Raw genomic sequence first — 20,958 nt, 5'->3', positions numbered from 1 at the left:
TTCATGCAAAAGGGGCCTAAACCAAGTACTGAGTACATATGCATGATTATACTTTTCAGAGGGCCGACATTTCTGTATTTAAAATCCTTTTTTTATTGATTTTATGTACTATTCTAATTTTCAGAGATTTTGGATTTGGGGTTTTCTGAAGATGTAAGCCACAATCATCAAAATTATAACAAATAAAGGCTTGAAATATCTCACTTTGCATGTAATGAGTCTATATAATATATTAGTTTCACATTTTAAGTTGATTTATTGAAATAAATAATCTTTTACATGATATTCTAATTTTCTGAGTTTCACCTGTATGTATATAACAAATGTTAAAAATTATGTTTTACTGTGTGTAATTATTATTCTTTATTTTTGTGCGTCATTAAAAGAGAAATCTTTTCTCCTTGAGGCTTATTGTATATAACAAAGTACTGTACCTGCTTATTTAACAGCACTCAGCCCTCTTTCCCCTGCATGTGTACAGGAGGTCTTGATAAGCTTTCTTACTGACTTTAATTTGGGAATCAGGACCCTTTGTCTTTCTGTGTCATGTCGTCTGCTTGTTATTCTTGCTTAGTCATCATCACAGGGTGGTCTTCAGTATGCCGGCTGTCGGGATCCCGGCGCACAGTATACCGGCGCCGGAATCCCGACAGCCGGCATACCGACACTTATTCTCCCTCGTGGGGGTCCACGACCCCCCTGGAGGGAGAATAAAATAGCGTGGCGCGCGTAGCATACGCGCAGCGAGCCCGCAAGGGGCTCATTTGCGCTCGCCACACTGTTGGTAAGCCTGCGTTCGGGCTCCCGGCGCCGGTATGCTGGTCGCCGGGAGCCCGACCGCCGGCCTACCATACTACACCCATCATCACAGACCATTCTGCTACTTGTTGCCTGCTAGTTTCTTGCTGCATTGTGCATTTTCTAACTGGGCTCCACAATGTGCAATACCTGCCTTTCCCTTACCTTGCCTTTTGTATTTGTCACCCATTGACTATTGGTAATTCTACTGTTATTTTTGTTGGCCCATCTATTTCTATTCACGTAATATAAGGCCTGACCTAGTTTTCATCTACCAGCCATGACCCCTTAACCCATCCAGTATGGGGAGTTTGTGTGACAGTTGCTATCCTGGAACTTACATTATATTGAACTCAATATAACCTGCTATGTTTTAGCTTTCCTACATAATAGGGATAGGCAATAGACACACAATAAAATGACAAGTGTCCCACGGTGGGGGGGATGGGGGGGGGGGGAGTTGGAAGGCTTCTGTCACTCGCTGCACAGCCTCTATTCATGGGAGGCAGAAGGAGTGGGGGCATGCCCCCATAATGACAAAAACGGGGATGTGGCTTGCGATCATGGGTCTCCCATGAATCCATGCCCCCTTTTCAATAGGAAATACTCCTTTTTTGGTCATGCGCGAGGGGGTCCCGCATTGGCAGCAGCTGATGTTGGGAGGTATGTCCATTGTAAAGTATATTACAGCTGGTGGAGCAGGAAAATTAGTCTCCAGACCTCCAGGAATCAAGTAAAACTGAGCATATGATGTGCATAGGATGGGAGTCCTCTGAAGATAGGTTTGAAAAGTGTGGTTTTGGTGGAGTTCTGTTTGCTCAGTATGGTTACCAAACAACTCCCCTGCTGATGTAGGCTTGCTTGGACTTGCAGGCTGCCTGTAAAGAACAATTTTATGAACTCTTTAACAACCATTAGCAACGCAACCACCAGCCAGGCTTTCAGCTTAGGGCTAGTTGTCCCTTAGGAGGGGGGGGGGGGATTCCATTTTATGGGGTTTCTGAATTTCTGAGGTATTCAAACCCTGGGCTGGTTAATGTTATGGCAAGGGGACCCCATGCTGTGTATCTCCTTGCTATAACTATTAATAACTTTTGCTAATTACTAGTGTCAGGGGGCGTCCCAAATGAACTCCGTGGGAATTTGAGTCACTAAGCCTGTTCAGTTGTGATATAGTAGTTTGAGGAACTGTGGCCATTTTTAATTATCATAGGTGATGGCAGCACAGTAACAGAAAGCAGTAGAGTACAGTCTACGTATCCAAATTACGGCACTCTGTTTTATCATAGAGCACAAATCCCAGTCGGGGACACTTACAGAGGCCCCTGACAGGAAAATATGGGGAATCCAATGCTGTTTGGTCCCACTATTTTTCAATGCCAGCCCAGACTGAGAAATGCAGGGCTGGTATGGATTTAGGTGGGGGTAGGGATGCATTTTTCTTCTAAAATATAACCTTTTAGCTGCTCCTAATTCTCATAAACACCTGAGTTATTGGCTTTTGACCACATCTGAGTTGTGTCTGAGTTAAAAAGTTAATGACTCAAAACTGTTGACAATCAGCTAGGAAAACAGCAAACCAGTCCAGGGTTTCATGCAATCTAGCCGTTTTATTTTACAGTAAAGAAACAAAACATAAAAATAAATCTTAGCCCGTCTGGGCACTAACTAAACATTATAGATTCCCTCTCTCAAAGTGATAGGACCTAATGCCCCTACCACAAACACAGGCATATGCACAGTACTTACAGTCTCAGTGTCTCATAACAGGCCTGCTGCCTGTTTCCCTAGGTAGTCAAACCCTGAGCCAAGCCTGATACAGCTTTTATCAGTCTCTTACAGGTCAGACACTCATTAGCCAACTCTTAGGCTGCAGACCCAAAAGCCCAAAATGGTCTTTAAGGGTGTAGCTGTTCATTCTCTCTCACACCTATAACCCAAGGACCCCTTATCCAGCTTTTAGTAAAAGCCCAAATTCTCATCAAGTCTGTTTAGCATAAACAGACATTTCCTGGGGGATTAAAATACATAGGCACTACTATCTCCCCTAGATCCCAAGTGCGCTGTCTTGGAGTAATCCTTGACTCCTCCCTCTCCTTCAAACCAGACAATCAGCACCTCTCGCAAACCTGCCGTTTTCATCTAAAAAATATTTCCAGGATCAGACCCTTTCTGACCCAGGATGCTACTAAGACTCTTATCCACTCACTGGTCATCTCCAGACTGGACTACTGTAATCTCCTCTTGAGTGGCATTCCTGAAAAATACCTCTCTCCACTCCAGTCTTTCCTCAATGCTGCTGCCCGGCTTAGTTTCCTCACCAAACGCACTACGTCCACCTCTCCTTTCTTACAAGACCTTGACTGGCTCCCCTTCCCTTTCAGAATATATTTCAAGTTTCTCACACTCACTTACAAAGCCCTCACCCACTCTTCTCCCATCTACTTCTCTGACCTTATCTCCGTTTACACTTCCACCCATCCTCTTTGCTCTGCTAATGCATGCCGACTCTCCTGCCTACTGATTACTTCCTCCCACTCCTACCTCCAAGATTTTTCACGTTCTCTGGAATTCCCTACCTCTCCCCTTCAGACTCTCCACTTCTCTACAAAACTTCAAACGGGCTCTCAAGACCAACTTCTTCACCAAACCCAGCCAAATCTCATCCTAACCCTCTGTTCCATGCTCTCTATGTACCCCGTCTGTGTCACCCCTGGCTGTCTACCCCTTTAGAATGTAAGCTCTCACGAGTAGAGCCCTCTTCCCTCATGTGCTTATCCTTTTTCTTATTTTAATAATCAACTGCACCAAATCCAGCAGTCTTCTGCCACCTGATACTTATTCCAGAGTATTCTGCCAAAGTTGCTATGTTTATTTACCCTGTACTTGTCCTATATTGTCGCCAACTGTAGGTTGCTGTTTTCCTGTTTTGATTTGCTTATGTACTCTGTAATTGGGTGCTGCGGAACCCTTGTGGCGCCATATAATTAAAGGATAATAATAATAATAGGCCAGAAACCTGGGACAAACTACAGTATCTCCCATTTATCACTTTAACAGAGCTTTTATCACAATAATTTTTGTTGCTTTGACAGCCATTGAAAATGCAAAGTTCAAAGTCAGATAAGGTATATACCATGAACAATTTTCAGTACTGATATAAATTTGTACTTTGTTCCAGAGAATCTATTGTCATATCTGTAAGACAGGAGTCTAAGATCTCACTTTTTTTTTTTTTTTTTTTTTTTTGGGGGGGGGGGGGGAGGGGGTGGTTTGAGAATACAGAAAGAGAAGGAAGTGATGACCATGGTTCAAGGTTGTTTGTCACACATTAACAATCCCTGAAATCTCTGAGGTTATACAGATTTTCATGGCCAGAGGTCCACTGATTACGACAAATAGTAATGGTGAGAGGGAGCAGCCCTGTGTTGTACCTTTATTGAATCCAAAGGGGAAGAGATGTTCATGTTTATGAAGCCAAGATCCCTTCAAGAAATGTATTGGGGAAATCCATTAATCTGAGCATCCCAAGAAAAAATGCCAAGATGTGCCAAGTGCTAATAAATAAAAATAAGAGAATTTTTGTGTATCAACAGCGTGGATTTGGTCAATGGTGTTCCTTGTATTGTCCGATGCTTGCCATCCTGGGACAGAACTTAAGGAAGAGGAGGGGGTACACACTGTTTGTCAATACCTTTAAATAAATTTTAAGTTCAACATTTAACAATGATGTTTTTATAGTATCTGCCCAGTTTGAAATCACCACAGTATAAGCAGGATTGTAGTTTCTGCATCGAAGGAGGTCCCCCTTTAAGATGTTGGTAAAGAACATTGTCGAAAATGGTGCAAACTGTTCCAAGAATTTCTTAGAATATTGAGACATGATTCCATCCATAACTAATGCTGAGGTAGGCTTTAGTGCTTTGATAGCCTTGAGTTTCCTCCTAAGATTATTTTCTGAGATTTTAGGTCCCTACCTTCTGGATAAATAAGAGATCATTGTATCTCTTGGAAAATTAAGCTAATAAGGGGGTTCAAAAGTCTGGAAATGCACAAATTTTTGAAATAGTCCATACATTTCTTTAAAAACCTCAGATTTCACTCACCGGATCGAGAGTCCTCTTTGTCTTTATGTACTGGCCAGTAAAGTCAGCCTTATCAGGTTTATTGTGAAAGTACTGCTTATTGGTGCAAGTAGAAATTGTTTCTTAGTGGTACTGATAGTAAAAATGGGTGTGGTCAAGTGTTGTGAGGGGCGTTGCCACATGAAACTAGGGGAGTGGCTACATGACAATATGGGCATGACCACATTATGCCACACATCGTAATGCCCATTACACATTATGCCAGACACCGCAACACCCATTACACATTATGCCACACACCGCAATGCCCATTACACATTATGCCACACACCGTAATGCCTATTACATGTTATACCACACACTGTAATGCCTATTACATATTATGCAACACACAGTTATACCACTGACACTATTTTACAAAAATGCCCCCTGATGATGCCCTAGTGGTGGGCTGGTGGTACCACCACCATATTTCTTAATGGTACTTCGTACCACCCTACTTTTAGCACTGGTACTGCTGTGATATTAGTGGCCCTTCCGAATAGCAGGGCATTCAGTTGGATTTTGAGGGGCTAAACTGAGGAAGTTGCCTGATGGAGTCACTTTTTGCTGTGTTAAAATGTAGAAATGTGTTGGCTATTGGGCCCTCCTCTGAAGGGGATCCAAGGCCATCAGTTTCCCACATCCCATGAGAGTGCTGCTGCCGCGTGCATGTCATATAAGCTGCAAGCCTTTGTGCATGTATTTTCTCAGGTAAGTTCCAACACTTCCCAGTACACATTGCTTCTTGTTCTGTGCCCTCACCCTGATGGAAGCTGGCTACTCTGTGCTCAGGTAATGCATGGGATTTATAAAATTGTCTTCTCTCAAACATATGTGCTGTCCACTACAGCTTATATCGTTTCCTGATTGGGAACTGTTTCTGTTGTTCCGGTGGTTGCCCGTTAGAGTTACATCACAGGTAGTGATGTCCGATATATTTCCTCCCCCTACTAGCCAGATTGTACAACTTTGACAAAGTTGCACTGCGGATACCCCCGATCTCAAACTTCTCTACAGTGCTCTTGGGAACCTGCACTTGGTGCTAACGGTCGCCATCTTGGAATCAGCTGAGCTTGGATATATAGTGCAGCAGAATCTCTGCTCTAGCTGCTTTGTCTGCCCAAATACAAATAACACTGTCTACCCCTTGTAGATGCCCATTTGGTTTGGATTACATTTCCACCTTTCATTGTGACACTTTGCTGGAGTGTGGAGGTCTGGAGCCTCTAGATGTTTACTCTGCCCGGTAGCTTCCATCAGCACCATTTCTTCTTACTGCTTACTTGGAATATATGTGAGTTCACTGACTTTTTCTAATACTACTTTCATAACTCAAATATCCTTGTCATTCCCAATTTGTTGAACGACTACATTGCCTTGTGACCTACCCCCACCTGCTGGTCAGATTGTATTATTTTATTATCCCTTTACTATGGATAAATTTGTGGCCAAAGCTCAGAGAGGTGGCAAAGGGGGCATGGCTGCCAAATCTCGAGAAACGAGAGCCTCAACCCTGCCAGTGTCGAGTCCACCATCCTCTCCTGATGGGGACAATATATTACATGGCATTTCTGACCCCTCTGTGTACAGTGCCGTGTCCATAACTAATGCCCAGGAAATATCTGATTTACTGTCACCATTGCTTGAAAAGAAATTGGCGGGCCTGACGGAGGCCATTGCATCTGCTGTTGTTCAACTTAAGGAACATAGTGCTCACTTTGACAAAGCAGAGCAATGCATTTCAAATGTGGAGGATGACCTTCTTGCGGCTAAGGCTACTATTGCTACCCAAGAAGCGTCTCTTGAGGCCGTCCGTGACAAATTAGAGGATCTCAAGAACCAAAACTGTCGTAATAACCTACGCCTGATCGACGTGCCTGATTCGGTTAAACAACGAGACCTGATGAACCAGGTCTCCATTTGGCTTCCGAGTTAATTAAATTGTCTACCTGCATCTGGTGCCACGCTCATAGAAAGAGTACACTGTATTGGCCCTGATCACCAAGCTGATCGTCGCTTGCCCAGACCTGTCATCTTCACGTTTTTGAGCTATATGGATAACGTCTGCATGTTGGATGCCTACAGGAAATCTCGTAACCTAAATTACCACTGTGACAAGCTTCTTTTGTTTCAAGACTTTTCCTACCAAGTGGCAATGAAACGGAAAGAATTCTCGCCTGTTTGCAAGTCACTCTTTGATGCTGGTGTTCACTTTGCACTCCTTTACCCAGCTAAACTAGGGGTACAACACGATGGCAAACAGCATTTCTTTGACTCTGTATCATCTGTTAAGTCATTTCTTGCTTCTCTCTCGGGCTAACCACATTCTCCTTCTGATGGAATGGACTGACCGCGATATAAATTTGCAAGTATAACATCTCATTATGTATTGCAATGCTTTTCATGTTTGCATTGTTACTGGTTCTTGATTTACAATTTGTGCCACCACTGTTGTCGCTGTTTTACTGTAGAATTGAATTGTTATGGTTCACTTGGCCTCCCTCATTTCCCCCCTCCCTTTTTTCTACTGATGGCTCCTATGCGCCTTATTCCTTTTCTTCTTTCTCCTCTCTCCTGTGTCGAATCAATAATGTTACCACTGCTAATGACTGGCCCTATTGGCCTTTTGTTTGGGTTCATAAAACTACGAAAAAAGTTAGAACTGTAATATGTATTTGTTGTTTCACACTGCTATTGTTTACTGTACACACTTTGCTTTTTTTTTTGTAGTGCCCCTGCTGGCTTGGACAAGAGGAGCTGCCTACTTTAAGTTTGGCTCTTTTTACTTGTTTCCAAAATTAGGAATAGGTTAATAAGACACACACACAAACAGCATCACTTATTAAACAGGAACACATAAAATGTTTAACTTGCAACACAGAGGGCCTTAATATGCCTTGAAGGAAAGTGCTGCAGCATTTAAAGCAATTTAAGCCATATATTGCGGTATTACAAGAATCGCACTGGAAAGTGGGTGATCCGAATACCCTTAGAGATAATTGGTTTTCGGACTATTTGTCTGCCTCTTATACTGCTAAGCAATGAGGGGTGATTCTCAATCTTAACAAAACCTTACAATACACGATATTAGACAAGCTATGTGACCCAGAAGGGCGATTCATTTTTGTAAAAATAAGCTTGGAAGGGGAACTGTATACTATAGCGACATTGGGGATCATTCCGAGTTGATCACTCGCTAGCTACTTTTAGCAGCCGTGCAAACGCATAGTCGCCGCCCACGGGGGAGTGTGTTTTTGCTTTGCAAGTGTGCGAATGCGTGTGCAGCCGAGTGCGGAACAAAAACTTTTTTGCAGTTTCTGAGTAGCTCTGGACTTACTCAGCCCTTGCGATCACTTCAGTCTTTTTGGTCCAGGAATTGACGTCAGACACCCGCCCTGCAAACGCCTGGACACGCCTGCATTTTTCCAAACAATCCCTGAAAACAGTCAGTTGACACCTATAAATGCCTTCTTCCTGTCAATCCAACAACGATCTGATTTGTACCCATACAACGCACGTGCGCATTGCGGTGCATACACATGCGCAGTAGTAACCTGTTCACTGCGCTGCTAAAAACAGCAGCGAGCGATCAACTCGGAATGACCCCCATTGTATGCTCCGACTGGCCCTAACTGTATTTTTTACCGAGGTTTATGTTAAATTGCAGGACTGGGCCGCGGGACACATAGTTCTAGGTGTGGATTTTAATACCACCCTAAACCAATCATTAGACAAGTCCAACGCTGCCACTCGCACTACACCACCTGCTGCCCTTACCTTATTAATGGAATCCCTACATCTTTCTGACCCCTAGAGATATCAACACCCGGTGGGTAGGGATTATACCTTTTATTTACATCCACATCACACTTCTTCCAGAATTGATTTTTGGCTAATCCCCACCTCTTTATTGGTTAGGGTACATCATTCAAAAATTGAGAACATTGTTGTCTCGGATCACACCGGCACTTGGTTTACTCTGATGTTTCCTTCCCCTAAATTGCTTTCTTTTAACTGGAGGTTTCCATCCATTGTAGCAGACTCTCCAGACTTTGGGGGTAATTCCAAGTTGATCGCAGCAGGACATTTTTTAGCAGTTGGGTAAAACCATGTGCAGAATCAGATATAACATGTGCAGAGAGAGTTAGATTTGGGTGTGGTGTGTTCAATCTGCAATCTAATTTGCAGTGTAAAAATAAAGCAGCCAGTATTTACCCTGCACAGAAATAAAATAACCCACCCAAATCTACCTCTTTCTGCACATGTTATTTTTGCCTCCCTTGCAGTGCACATGGGGGGGTCATTCCGAGTTGTTCGCTCGGTAAAAATCTTCGCATCGCAGCGATTTTCCGCTTAATGCGCATGCGCAATGTCCGCACTGCGACTGCGCCAAGTAAATTTGCTATGCAGTTAGGAATTTTACACACGGCTTTTTCTTCGTTCTGGCGATCGTAATGTGATTGACAGGAAATGGGTGTTACTGGGCGGAAACAGGCCGTTTTATGGGCGTGTGGGAAAAAACGCTACCATTTCCGGAAAAAACGCAGGAGTGGCCGGAGAAACGGGGGAGTGTCTGGGCGAACGCTGGGTGTGTTTGTGACGTCAAACCAGGAACGACAAGCACTGAAATGATCGCAGATGCCGAGTAAGTCTGGAGCTACTCAGAAACTGCTACGAGGTGTGTAATTGCAATATTGCGAATACATCGTTCGCAATTTTAAGATGCTAAGATTCACTCCCAGTAGGCGGCGGCTTAGCATGAGCAAATCTGCTAAAATCCGCTTGCGAGCGAACAACTCGGAATGACCCCCCATGGTTTTGCCCAACTGCTAAAAAATGTCCTGCTGCGATCAACTTGGAATTACCTCCTTTAAGTTGTCCTTAGAACAACACTTCCTTAATTATGTGGATGACAACATTCAACATATTGAAGATGTGAATCTCTTTTGAGCCGCCTATAAACCGATGCTTCGAGGCCATATAATTGCACACATCACAGCCAAACGCAAAACTGTGAATAAGAGATTGCATGAGCTTAGTTTAGCTGTATCCGCTTCTTATTCTGCCATGTGAGCACTAACACTCCAGAGAATCGTCAGTTGTATACTGACACCAAATCTATGTATGATACTCTATGCAAGTTAAAGCTTGGTTGTGAGGGGAACCGCACAGATTGAAAAATTGTAATGAATAAGTAATAATAGTCGTCTGAAACAAACTGATAATGGTCAATGAGATTAATTCATAGTCAGGTAACCATGCACCTAAAGACTTTTTCTTGCCTATAACATGTATATAGGTTAACCATCAGTGGTGCTCCCCAGAGTCAGAAATGTATTAAGGAAAACACAAAAGAAGCAGAAAAACAGTAGACTCTTGTTGGGGAGCACTCAATTTCAGACGCACAATTGGTCTATGGTGCTTCCTGTTGGCATACAAGTGGATCTAGTATGCAGCCATAAATTGCAGTACCTGGGTGTTCCAAGGTGGTCTCCCATCTAAGTACTGACCCAGCCCTCCACTGCTTGGCTTCCAAGATCAGATGAGATTGGGCATCTCCAGTGGGGTATGTCCGCAAATTGCTGCGCTTAGACCTCTCGTCTAAATAGACAGTGGTAACACACCTTAATAATTGTTAAAAAGGTGAAAAAAGTGTATATTATATTATTACTCAATTTAAGCAATAAAAGGATCCACTTGTGAAAGAATGGATAATTTGTACAGTGGTTACAACCAGGAAGATGTTTTCACATGTGTATTAATACATGTGAAAGTGCAGGGAGTATTAATATATGCCCTACACTGATGGTAACACAGTACGTTGACATAGATCCCTAGGATTACAGTCATAAATATACCACATGAGTGTAATAAATCATAGGGTTTTGTTATGGCTGGAATTAAAGCAATCCTCCGGAAACAGCAATTCATATGCTCCAGGATTATTTAGAAACAGCTATAGCTGAGATTAATATGATCTCTCATTTAATGCTAAAAATAGCAATTCATATATGAGACAAGAGACTCATCATAAACAGCAATTGGTATGCCACAAAGTAGCTCATAAACAGTCATAAACAGCAATTCATATGTCACAAAGTGACTCATAGGCAGCTATAGCTGAGATTAGTGCAATCTCTCATTCAATGCTACAAAATAGCAGTTCATATGTCAAACAAAGGGGGACTCATCTATAGTCACTCATATACTCCACCAATGGAGATACAGTAATACAGCCGGTGTTGGTCGTGAGCAGAAAAAGTGTTAATGCACATAAGTGATTTTTAATAGTCCCTGAAGTGATCACAGGGCAATGTTAGGGCCTGATCTCTGATTAAGTTTATATGTGAGAGGAGCTTTTCTGATTGGTTAATAGATTATGACGGCAGATTGTGAGCCTATCCCTATGTCTATCATATTTAAACCTAAATTAGTTAACCTTATAAGCACCTCACACTAGTCAGTTATAAACATTATATAAACTTATAGTACTGAGATTGATGTAGATCATACTTAAAAATGAGAGGATAATAAGAATTTACTTACCGATAATTCTATTTCTCATAGTCCGTAGTGGATGCTGGGGACTCCGTCAGGACCATGGGGAATAGCGGCTCCGCAGGAGACAGGGCACAAAAAGTAAGCTTTTAGGATCACATGGTGTGTACTGGCTCCTCCCCCTATGACCCTCCTCCAAGCCTCAGTTAGGTACTGTGCCCGGACGAGCGTACACAATAAGGAAGGATCTTGAATCCCGGGTAAGACTCATACCAGCCACACCAATCACACCGTACAACTTGTGATTTGAACCCAGTTAACAGTATGATAACAACGAAGAAGCCTCTGAAAAGATGGCTCACAACAATAATAACCCGATTTTTGTAACAATAACTATGTACAAGTATTGCAGACAATCCGCACTTGGGATGGGCGCCCAGCATCCACTACGGACTATGAGAAATAGAATTATCGGTAAGTAAATTCTTATTTTCTCTAACGTCCTAGTGGATGCTGGGGACTCCGTCAGGACCATGGGGATTATACCAAAGCTCCCAAACGGGCGGGAGAGTGCGGATGACTCTGCAGCACCGAATGAGAGAACTCCAGGTCCTCCTTAGCCAGAGTATCAAATTTGTAAAATTTTACAAACGTGTTCTCCCCTGACCACGTAGCTGCTCGGCAAAGTTGTAATGCCGAGACCCCTCGGGCAGCCGCCCAAGATGAGCCCACCTTCCTTGTGGAGTGGGCATTTACAGATTTAGGCAGTGGCAGGCCTGCCACAGAATGTGCAAGTTGGATTGTGCTACAGATCCAACGAGCAATCGTCTGCTTAGACGCAGGAGCACCCATCTTGTTGGGTGCATACAGGATAAACAGCGAGTCAGATTTTCTGACTCCAGCCGTCCTTGAAATATATATTTTCAATGCTCTGACAACGTCCAGCAACTTGGAGTCCTCCAAGTCGCTAGTAGCCGCAGGCACCACAATAGGCTGGTTCAAGTGAAAAGCCGAAACCACCTTAGGCAGAAACTGAGGACGCGTCCGCAGTTCTGCCCTGTCCGAATGGAAAATCAGATATGGGCTTTTGTACGATAAAGCCGCCAACTCTGATACTCTCCTGGCTGAAGCCGGGGCCAGTAGCATGGTTACTTTCCATGTAAGATACTTCAAATCTACCGATTTGAGCGGCTCAAACCAATGGGATTTGAGAAAATCCAAAACTACGTTGAGATCCCACGGTGCCACTGGAGGCACAATCGGGGGCTGTATATGTAGTACACCTTTGACAAAGGTTTGTACTTCAGGCACTGAAGCCAATTCTTTCTGGAAGAAAATCGATAAGGCCGAAATTTGAACCTTAATAGACCCCAATTTGAGGCCCATAGACAATCCTGCCTGCAGGAAATGTAGGAATCGACCCAATTGAAATTCCTCCGTTGGGGCCTTCTTGGCCTCACACCACGCAACATATTTTCTCCAAATGCGGTGATAATGTTGTGCGGTCACTTCCTTCCTGGCTTTAATCAAGGTAGGAATAACTTCCTCTGGAATGCCCTTTTCTTTTAGAATCCGGCGTTCAACCGCCATGCCGTCAAACGCAGTCGCGGTAAGTCTTGGAACATACAAGGTCCCTGCTGAAGCAGATCCCTTCTTAACGGTAGAGGCCACGGCTCTTCCGTGAGCATCTCTTGAAGTTCCGGGTACCAAGTCCTTCTCGGCCAATCCGGAGCCACGAGTATTGTTCTTACTCCCCGTAGCCGTATAATTCTCAGTACCTTTGGTATGAGAGGCAGAGGAGGAAACACATACACGGACTGGTACACCCACGGTGTTACCAGAGCGTCCACAGCTATTGCCTGAGGGTCTCTTGACCTGGCGCAATATCTGTCCAGTTTCTTGTTGAGGCGGGACGCCATCATGTCCACCTTTGGTTTTTCCCAACGGTTCACAATCATGTGGAAGACTTCTGGATGAAGTCCCCACTCTCCCGGGTGGAGGTCGTGTCTGCTGAGGAAGTCTGCTTCCCAGTTGTCCACTCCCGGAATGAACACTGCTGACAGTGCTATGACATGATTTTCCGCCCAGCGAAGAATCCTTGCAGCTTCTGTCATTGCTCTTCTGCTTCTCGTGCCGCCCTGTCTGTTTACGTGGGCGACTGCCGTGATGTTGTCCGACTGGATCAACACCGGCTGACCCTGAAGCAGCGGTTTTGCCAGGCTTAGAGCATTGTAAATCGCTCTTAGCTCCAGTATATTTATGTGAAGAGACGTCTCCAGGTTCGACCATACGCCCTGGAAGTTTCTTCCCTGTGTGACTGCTCCCCAGCCTCGTAGGCTGGCATCCGTAGTCACCAGGACCCAGTCCTGTATGCCGAATCTGCGGCCCTCTAACAGATGGGCACTCTGCAACCACCACAGAAGAGACACCCTTGTTCTTGGTGACAGTGTTATCCGCTGATGCATGTGCAGATGCGATCCGGACCATTTGTCCAGCAGATCCCACTGAAATATTCGTGCGTGGAATCTGCCGAATGGAATTGCTTCGTAAGAAGCCACCATCTTTCCCAGGACTCTTGTGCATTGATGTACTGACACATTTCCTGGTTTTAGGAGGTTCCTGACAAGTTCGGATAACTCCCTTGCTTTCTCCTCCGGGAGAAACACCTTTTTCTGAACAGTGTCCAGAATCATTCCCAGGAACAGCAGACGTGTCGTCGGGGTCAATTGAGATTTTGGAAGATTCAGAATCCACCCGTGTTGTTGAAGCACTACTTGGGTTAGTGCTACTCCGACTTCCAGCTGTTCTCTGGACCTTGCCCTTATCAGGAGATCGTCCAAGTAAGGGATAATTAATACGCCTTTTCTTAGTAGAAGAACCATCATTTCGGCCATTACCTTGGTAAAGACCCGAGGTGCCGTGGACAAACCAAACGGCAGCGTTTGAAACTGATAATGACAGTTTTGTATCACGAACCTGAGATACCCTTGGTGTGAAGGGTAAATTGGGACATGCAGATAAGCATCTTTTATGTCCAGGGACACCATGAAGTCCCCTTCTTCCAGATTCGCTATCACTGCTCTGAGTGACTCCATCTTGAACTTGAATTTCTGTATGTACAGGTTCAAGGATTTCAGATTTAGAATAGGTCTTACCGAACCGTCCGGCTTCGGTACCACAAATAGTGTGGAATAATACCCCTTTCCCTGTTGTAGGAGGGGTACCTTGACTATCACCTGCTGAGAATACAGCTTGTGAATGGCTTCCAATACCGTCGCCCTTTCTGAGGGAGACGTTGGTAAAGCAGACTTTAGGAACCGGCGAGGGGGAGACTTTTCGAATTCCAACTTGTAACCCTGAGATACTACCTGCAGGATCCAAGGGTCCACCTGTGAGCGCGCCCACTGTGTGCTGAAAATCTTTAGTCGATCCCCCACCGCCCCTGAGTCCGCTTGCACAGCCCCAGCGTCATGCTGAGGGCTTTGTAGAAGCCGGGGAGGGCTTCTGTTCGTGGGAAGTAGTTGCTTGCTGCACCCTCTTACCCCTTCCTTTGCCTCTGGGCAAATATGACTGTCCTTTTGCCCGCTTGTTCTTATAGGAACGAAAGGACTGCGGCTGAAAAGACGGTGTCTTTTTCTGTTGGGAGGTGACCTGAGGTAAAAAAGTGGATTTTCCGGCTGTTGCCGTGGCCACCAGATCCGATAGACGACCCCAAATAATTCCTCTCCTTTATACGGCAATACTTCCATATGCCGTTTGGAATCCGCATCACCTGACCACTGACGCGTCCATAAACTTCTTCTGGCAGATATGGACATCGCACTTACTCTCGATGCCAGAGTGCAAATATCCCTCTGAGCATCTCGCATATAAAGAAAAGCATCCTTTAATTGCTCTATAGTCAATAAAATACTGTCCCTATCCAGGGTATCAATATTTTCAGTCAGGGAATCCGACCACACCACCCCAGCACTGCACATCCAGGCTGAGGCTATTGCTGGTCGCAGTATAACACCAGTATGTGTGTATATACTCTTCAGGGTAGTTTCCAGCCTCCTATCAGCTGGATCCTTGAGGGCGGCCGTATCAGGAGACGGTAACGCCACTTGTTTTGATAAGCGTGTGAGCGCCTTATCCACCCTAGGGGGTGTTTCCCAGCGCGCCCTAACCTCTGGTGGGAAAGGGTATAATGCCAATAACTTCTTTGAAATTAGCAGTTTTCTATCGGGGTTAACCCACGCTTCATCACACACGTCATTCAATTCCTCTGATTCTGGAAAAGCTACAGGTAGTTTTTTTCACACCCCACATAATACCCCCCTTTGAGGTACCTGCAGTATCAGAGATATGCAAAGCCTCCTTCATTGCCGTGATCATATAACGTGTGGCCCTATTGGAAAATACGTTTCTTTCTTCACCGTCGACACTAGATTCATCTGTGTCGGTACCTGTGTCGACTGACTGAGGTAAGGGACGTTTTACAGCCCCTGACGGTGCCTGAGACGCCTGGACAGGTACTAACTGGTTTTCCGGCCGTCTCATGTCGTCAACTGACTTTTGCAGCGTGCTAACATTATCACGTAATTCCATAATTAAAGCCATCCATTCCGGTGTCGACTCCCTAGGGGGTGACATCACCATTACCGGCAATTGCTCCGCCTCCACACCAACATCGTCCTCATACATGTCGACACACACGTACCGACACACAGCAGACACACAGGGAATGCTCTTATCGAAGACAGGACCCCACTAGCCCTTTGGGGAGACAGAGGGAGAGTTTGCCAGCACACACCAAAGCGCTATAAAAATGTATATAAACAACCCTAAAAGGTGTTGTTTCTGTTATATGCGCTTAATATATAAAAATATCGCCAAAATATGCCCCCCTTCTCTGTTTTACCCTGTTTCTGTAGTGCAGTGCAGGGGAGAGTCCTGGGAGCCTTCCTCACAGCGGAGCTGAGCAGGAAAATGGCGCTGTGTGCTGAGGAGAATAGGCCCCGCCCCCTAAAACGGCGGGCTCTTCTCCCGGAGTTTGCGATATATGGCAGGGGTTAAATACATCCATATAGCCTCAAGGGCTATATGTGATGTATTTTAGCCATAGAAAAAGGTATTATACATTGCTGCCCAGGGCGCCCCCCCAGCGCCCTGCACCCTCAGTGACCGCTGGTGTGAAGTGTGCCGACAACAATGGCGCACAGCTGCAGTGCTGTGCGCTACCTTATGAAGACTGAAAGTCTTCTGCCGCCTGTTTCCGGACCTCTGGACCTCTTCAACTTCGGCATCTGCAAGGGGGGTCGGCGGCACGGCTCCGGGACCGGACTCCATGGCTGGGCCTGTGTTCGATCCCTCTGGAGCTAATGGTGTCCAGTAGCCTAAGAAGCAAATCCATCCTGCACGCAGGTGAGTTCACTTCTCTCCCCTAAGTCCCTCGTAGCAGTGAGCCTGTTGCCAGCAGGACTCACTGAAAATAAGAAACCTAAAAAACTTTTTCTAAGCAGCTCTTTATGAGAGCCACCTAGATTGCACCCTGCTCGGACGGGCACAAAAACCTAACTGAGGCTTGGAGGAGGGTCATAGGGGGAGGAGCCAGTACACACCATGTGATCCTAAAAGCTTACTTTTTGTGCCCTGTCTCCTGCGGAGCCGCTATTCCCCATGGTCCTGACGGAGTCCCCAGCATCCACTAGGACGTTAGAGAAAAGTATTTTTACGTCTAAGTAGGTATAGATATATTTCTCATACGTCCTAGAGGATGCTGGGGAAGCTTCAAGAACCATGGGGTATAGACAGGATCCGCAGGAGACATGGGCACTTTAAGACTTTCAAAGGGGTGTGAACTGGCTCCTCCCTCTATGCCCCTCCTCCAGACTACAGTTAGATTCTGTGCCCAGTGAGACTGGATGCACACTGAGGAGCTCTCCAGAGTTTCTCAGAAAAAAGACTTTGTTAGGTTTATTATTTTCAGGGAGACCTGCTGGCAACGGGCTCCCTGCATCGTGGGACTGAGGGGAGAGAAGCAGACCTACCTCTCTGAGTTCAAAGGCTCTGCTTCTTAGGCTACTGGACACCATTAGCTCCAGAGGGTCCGATCACTTGGTGCGCCTAGCTGCTCGTACCCGGAGCCGCGCCGTCACCCCCCTTGCAGAGCCAGAAGATAGAAGCCGGGTGAGTATTAGAAGATCAGAAGACTTCAGTGACGGCAGAAGACGGCTTGTTGAGGTACCGCACAGCAGCCGCGCTGCGCGCCATGCTCCCACACTGAGAACGGCAACTGCAGGGTGCAGGGCACAGGGGGGGGGGGCGCCCTGGGCAGCATTTATCCTCAAGTTAGCCACTAGCAAAAGAGTATAACGTGCCTGGGCACTGATTACAGACCCCCGCCAGTATAAAAAATATGAAATTAAGCGGGACTGAAGCACGCCATAAAGGGGGCATGGCTTAGCCCTCACAGCTCTGACCAGCGCCATTTTCTCTTCACAGAAGCTACAGAGCTGAGACTGGCCTCCCACACTGCTGTAGAAGTAACAGGGTGCAAAACAGGGGGGGGGGGGGGGGGGCGCAAGAGATTTGGTGCTATTTATTTACATATAAAAGTGCTAGCAGGTCTGGGCAGTATTTTATTTGCTTCAGAACCGGGATAGGCGCTGGGTTGTGAGCTGGCAGAACTCCCTCTGTGTTTCTCTAACAGGCTTCGTTGTGGGTCTGTCTCCTATAGCCCCAGTGTGGTTGTGGGTGTCGGTACGTGTGTGTCGACATGTCTGAGGCTGAGTGCTCTTCTCAGGAGGAGGCTGGAGTGGGAACAGAAAAGGCTGGGGGAGTGACCGGGTCGGCACCGCCGATGGCTGATTGTGTAAATATGTTGAGTGTTTTGAATGCTAATGTGGCTCGGTTGACGAAGAGATTAGATAAATCTGAGTCTAAAAGCCAGACATGGAGGAAATCCATGGAAGAGGCATTGTCACAAGCTCAGACCCCTTCGGGGTCACAGAAACGTGCATTTACCCAGTTAACAGATACAGATACCGACACGGACTCTGATTCCAGTGTCGACTATAGTGATGCAAGATTAAATCCTAAACTGGCCAAGAGCATTCAGTACATGATTGTGGCAATAAAAGAAGTGTTGCATATAACAGAGGACCCTGCTGTCCCTGATACAAGGGTCTGTATGTATAAAGGAAAGAAACCTGCGGTCACTTTTCCTCCCTCTCATGAACTGAACGCTCTTTTTGAAAAGGCTTGGGAAAATCCTGACAAGAAGGCACAGGTTCCCAAAAGAATTCCAGTGGCATTTGCCTTTCCTTTTGGGGACAGGGAAAAGTGGGAGTAAACCCCCACGGTGGATAAAGCTCTATCGCGTCTATCCAAAAAGGTGGCGCTTCCGTCTCCTGACACGGCAGCCCTAAAGGATCCTGCAGATCGCAAGCAGGAAAATACACTAAAATCCATTTATGTCACTACGGGTTCGCTACTCAGACCTGCCGTTGCTTCGGCATGGGTGAGTAGCGCTATCACTGACCTGGTTTGGGAGTGTTGTGGACTCGGGGCTTCTTCCGATGACCGGGAAGAGGAACCGCCACTGGGTCGCAGTAGGGATGGCCGGATGTAGGTCTTCCTCATGCAGGACTACGTCGGCAGGCGGGAGGCACAGAGGAGTTCTTGACGGTCTCCTGTAAGACAAGACTCGTAGAAATACTGAAGGCTGGGGTACTGAGATATTAGAGGTACCGTGATGTCGGAGGCTCCGCGGTATTGGGGTTCTGAGGTGCTGGAAGTACAGGGCGTGCTAGGAGGCCCCTGGAGGTACGGAGATGCTTGGAGGCACGAGGTGCTTGGAGGCACGGAGGTGCTTGGAGGCACGGAGGTGCTTGGAGGCACGGAGGTGCTTGGAGGCACGGAGGTGCTTGGAGGCACGGAGGTGCTTGGAGGCACGAGGTGCTTGGAGGCACGGAGGTGCTTGAAGGCACGAGGGTACTTGGAGGCACGGAGGTACTTGGAGGCACGGAGGTGCTTGGAGGCACGAGGTGCTTGGAGGCACGGAGGTGCTTGGAGGCACGGAGGTGCTTGGAGGCACGGAGGTGCTTGGAGGCACGAGGTGCTTGGAGGCACGGGGTGCTTGGAGGCACGGAGGTGCTTGGAGGCACGGAGGTGCTTGGAGGCACGGAGGTGCTTGGAGGCACGGAGGTGCTTGGAGGCACGGGATGCTTGGAGGTACAGGATGCTTGGAGGCACAGGACGAGCTTGGAGGCACAGGATGCTTGGAGGCACAGGACGAGGGAGCTCTGGAATCACAGCTTCCGAAGGAGAAACGAAGATACTCAGGCACCGGATCTCTGCCTGGTATCCGCTTTTAAACTCCCCGCCCCAGCCTGATTGACGGAGCAGGCAGGTGACGTCAGACCTGCTCCGCCTGCTTGCCCTCACTTGCGATGGCGGCGTCCCTGCTTCCGGGAAGCCGCCGGGGAGCAGCGCCGACCCGCCACTGAATCCGGAGACCGCCAGGGGGAACGAGGCGCCGGGCAGACCAGACCACCCGTAGGGACAAGCGCGGCCGCCGCGGCCGCTGCAGGTTTGTAACAGTACCCCCTCCTCCAGGAGTGGCCCCTGGACACTTCCCGGGCTTAGTCGGATGTTTGGAGTGGAAGATCCGAATCAGACGAGGAGCCATTACTTCAGTAGCTCCAATCCAACTTCTTTCCTCAGGACCGTAACCCTTCCAGTCCACCAAGTACTGTAATTTTTTATGAAGATAACGGGAGTCAAGAATAGTTTTGATTTCAAACTCTGCTCCGGCTTCTGCCACTACTGACGTTGACCTAGGGAGTGCTGAGTGGAACCGATTCAGAACGAGGGGACGGAGTAGAGAAACATGAAAGGCGTTAGGTACTCGAAGATGGGCAGGCAAACCCAGTTTACAGACCACAGGATTTAAGACTTTTAGCACAGGGTAGGGCCCGATGAACCTTGGAGCGAATTTCATGGTAGGCACCTTCAGCCGGAGGTTCCGTGTGGACAGCCATACCCTGTCCCCAACTTTATATTGAGGTGCAGCTCGCCGTTTCTTATCTGCGAAGAACTTGTACCGAGCCGAAACCTGCTTAAGATTGGCATGAACCTTCCTCCAAATTTGTCCAAAGTGTCGTAGAGTGGATACTACAGCAGGAACCTCTACTAACGGAAGGCTTGGAAATTCCGGAACACGGGGATGGAACCCGTAATTGACGAAAAATGGTGATTCCCCAGTGGAAGAATGAAACAAATGGTTGTGGGCAAACTCCGCCCAAGGCAGCAACTCCACCCAATTGTCCTGTGAAGGAGAGAGGTACAGACGAAGAAAAGTCTCTAGATCCTGATTGACACGTTCCGTTTGTCCATTTGTTTGGGGATGATAAGCAGACGAAAACTTAAGTTTGATTTGCAGAGTCGAACAAAGGGCTTTCCAAAACCTGGCGGTGAACTGTACTCCTCGGTCAGAAACAATCTCTTGTGGCAACCCATGCAAACGAAAATGTTCTCGGATAAACAGTAG

The 20,958-nt window shown here is 46.6% G+C and overlaps 1 pseudogene; it reads right to left on the bottom strand.

The window, feature by feature from the left end:
- Window positions 1-10,385: 10,385 nt before the first annotated feature.
- On the bottom strand, window positions 10,386-10,505 carry LOC135053211 (5S ribosomal RNA; annotated as a pseudogene).
- Between the last annotated feature and the right edge of the window lie 10,453 nt (window positions 10,506-20,958).

The sequence above is a fragment of the Pseudophryne corroboree genome, chromosome 2 (assembly GCF_028390025.1).
Source record: "Pseudophryne corroboree isolate aPseCor3 chromosome 2, aPseCor3.hap2, whole genome shotgun sequence".
Taxonomy (NCBI): domain Eukaryota; kingdom Metazoa; phylum Chordata; class Amphibia; order Anura; family Myobatrachidae; genus Pseudophryne; species Pseudophryne corroboree.
This window is presented reverse-complemented; position numbering and strand designations above follow the sequence as displayed.